Genomic DNA, 3,385 nt, shown 5'->3' with positions numbered 1-3,385 from the left:
CAATCCCAGGTCTAGCCACAATTCCACGCTGCTAAAGTAAGAACAGGCTTGTCCGGCCCTGGCTCTGATGATCATCTTTTCTGGAGCCAGGGCCACTTTTTTTTTCCCCCAGGCTGTCTGTTCTGAGATTGGCTGCTTCCTCATTTCTGAACTCTGAGGTTTTGGTAGATTATCTCACTTTTGGCTGTTGAGACTGTGCTGGATACAGCTTCGATCAATGGCTTCAAGGTTTTGCTTCCCCCCAATATGCTCAGCAAAGTGTTGGCTTCCTGCTTTCCTCGTTAACCCCTGTTGTGGCTCTTGTTGGTTTGGTTGACCCCACAGCCTTCTGTCTATTGTGAGCATTCAGCATTCTCTGCCGGATCAGTGGTGTGGGGCATGCTGGGGCAAAAGGAAGGGATTTATTCTACTCCCTTTGGCAAGAAGAATTGCTTCTTTGTCGAGGTTAGAGTTGCAAACAGATGCCCCTTTGTCTGGTGTCACGATACTTCCTGGGTAACGCCATTAACTGTTTCCTGGGCAGCAGAAGCTTGGGGGTCATTTCTGAATTACCATTTAACTTCCACTGGTATGTGAGCCCTCAACTGTTTTGTTCAACTGCACCATTGAACTCTGCATATGATAAAAGCAGGATTCTTATGAACTGGATCTTTAACAAAAGGAATCATGACCTGAATCTTTGACAAACATATCTGTTTCGTTCATACTATGTATTCGAAGTCCAACATGATACATACATGACACATAGTAGGTGTTCAATCAATATTTCTTGAATAAATAAACTTGGAGAAGCAGCTGGTGTATATTTATGTGTGTGTGTGTCTCGGCAGATATCTCCTTTTTCCCCTGAATGAATAAGCATAATTATTTATGCTGACTGCATAGACTAAAAGATAATTTAAGTGACTCAGATTAAAAGAGGTACTAAATGCATAGGGAAAGTAATAAAGATGTAGGTTAAGTCAGAAGACATTTTGTGGTGTGGGTAACACTATCCTGACTAAACTCTACCTCCTTTCAGAGCGACTAATAATCACGAAGTGGCTATTTTACTCTCTTTTTTACACACACACACACACACACACGCACACACACCTTTCCTGCTCCTCCAGGAATATGTTTGGATATGCATATAAAGCTGACATGCAGTTTGTAGGAGAAGCGACACAACAAGAGAAAGACTTGGAGAATTGTATTGTGAGTTCCCTCGCAAAAGTTCACTGCAGAAAATACTAGACGACTGTTCTCACTTAGAATCTCAGAGCAATTCACCTTTCTAGAAAAAATTTAGTTCTAAAAAAGGCTTTGAGAGGTCAAGCCTACCACCTGTTTTCCTTAGAAATTTTGTTTCAAAACATAATGAAGGGCCATTTATTATATGGAAGGTAGAGACATTTTCTTGTCTCATTTAGTTAGTTTTGGTAGGAAACTGGCTTAACTCTAGTTAACATATTTTCATTTAGAGTTACTTTCAAAGGAAGAACATCTTTCCACTGGCTTCAACTTGAATGGAGAGAAAAATAAAATGTGCTTAAGGAAAGTAAGAGATCCAAGAAACATGGGAACTACCAAATTGGCTTAAGGAGAAATAAAACATCTGAGAAGATCTCTCAAAAGTAAACAGATTGAATCAGTTTTCAAAAACTTCCCAACAAAGAAAAGTCCAGGACCAGATGTCTTCACTGGTGAATACAAGAGGGATGTATAGATTAGTGTGGAATAAAGATAGGTGAGAATATTTCATATGATAAATAGGATTTATATTGTACCCTAAAGAATGGGTAGGAATTGGTCACAGATGGAAGGGGTAGAGACATTACTTGCAAGTAAGGATCAGAATGAGATGGACATGGCAGGGAAGATAGATGAGACAGTGAGGACTTTGTTAAGTGTAAAACTGTACAAGGAAAGAAATTAAGATTGGATATTTATTGTAAGACCAGACAAATGAAGTCCTTAAATGCTGCTGTGAAGAGTTTGGCATTATCCTACATGCAGATGGGGTCTATTAGAGGATTTTGAGCAAGGCTATGATATTCTAAAAGCAGAATTTTAGAAGGTAAATTTAATTGTATTCAGGATGAATTGAAAATATGGGAGACCACAAGAGGGAGATGACTGGTTAGGAGGTTTTGATGGTAACCCAGGCAGGATTCTCATGGAGCTATGATGATTACACTGAGATTGAAAGAAAGGATTATATGGACATGAAATTTAGCGACCAATAACTATAAGGGATGAATTACACTTAAAAATTCTTAGATGATTCCAAGGTTTGTAAGATGAAAAACTAGAAGGACAGTGGAAACACTATCAAGAATGGAGTGATTGGAAAGAAGAGCTAGATTTGGGGGTATGAAAAATGAGTCCAAGTGGACACTGAGAGTTTGAAATCCCAGAAACATACCAGGGTGGAGATTCCCGTAGGGCAAACATTCCCGACAGGAAGTAAAGAGAGAATCCAGGTCAGGAGATAGAGATTTGAAAGCCATTGTTTGGACACTTCTAGTACTCTCTCAAGGGGTCTCAAATTTTAGAGTTACTCTGGATAAATGATTTAAATAGCATATTGCATCATTACTTAATGAAGGGACTCTTTGCCTTGCCTCTTGCTTTTGTGTATTCCATCTAGAATGAGGAAGAAAAAGGGATGTGTTATGGGATGAAGAGAAGTGTGGCCATTGAGTATAACCATGTGAGTAAACTGCTTCTCTCCTGAAGGATTATTTTCGTGGGCTTCCTTTCTTTGCTTTTCGTGCTTGGCTCAGTTTGAAGACCTGGGAGAAGGCTTTTGTGTAAGATGGTGCCTGGTAATGTAAGAAAAGCAAACTAAGTAGCAAATATAAATGAAAATGTGTAATAATCCACTTGGATTTTCAGGAAAATTTGTGAGGGTGTTTGGGGTCCCGCTTGGCCCAGCATGCCAGCTGCGTGGGATGCATTCATGGGGAAGGTTGCCACTTCCTCTCTGAGATACACATTGCATGTAGCTGAGAAGGTTCACATCTAATTGTAAGCTGGCTTATCTGGAAGGAGTCTTGAGAAAAATCTGTTCTAATAAAAGCAGTTTTCTGCTTTAGAAGGTAAGTGAAGACACTGAGCATCAAAAGCAAAAACAATAAGGCACACTAAACTAGGATAAATAAACTTTACACTTATGCTTTCAAAGAAGAGATGTCTAGAATACTTTTGAAGATCCAATGACACAACAACGTCTATCGAGTGAATGAGAAGACAAAAACTCAAACTTTTAGATTAAGATATCTTAGAAATGATGCAAAACAAACCCACACAAATCTGTTAATAAAAGTCCCCTAGCTTTCAAAAGTCATTGCCAGAAAAACGTTACATACATTTAGCTAACAAATGATTGTTGACCAGTCTA

Source organism: Physeter macrocephalus, chromosome 2 (genome assembly GCF_002837175.3).
Source record: "Physeter macrocephalus isolate SW-GA chromosome 2, ASM283717v5, whole genome shotgun sequence".
In the NCBI taxonomy this organism is placed as follows: domain Eukaryota; kingdom Metazoa; phylum Chordata; class Mammalia; order Artiodactyla; family Physeteridae; genus Physeter; species Physeter macrocephalus.
This window is presented reverse-complemented; position numbering follows the sequence as displayed.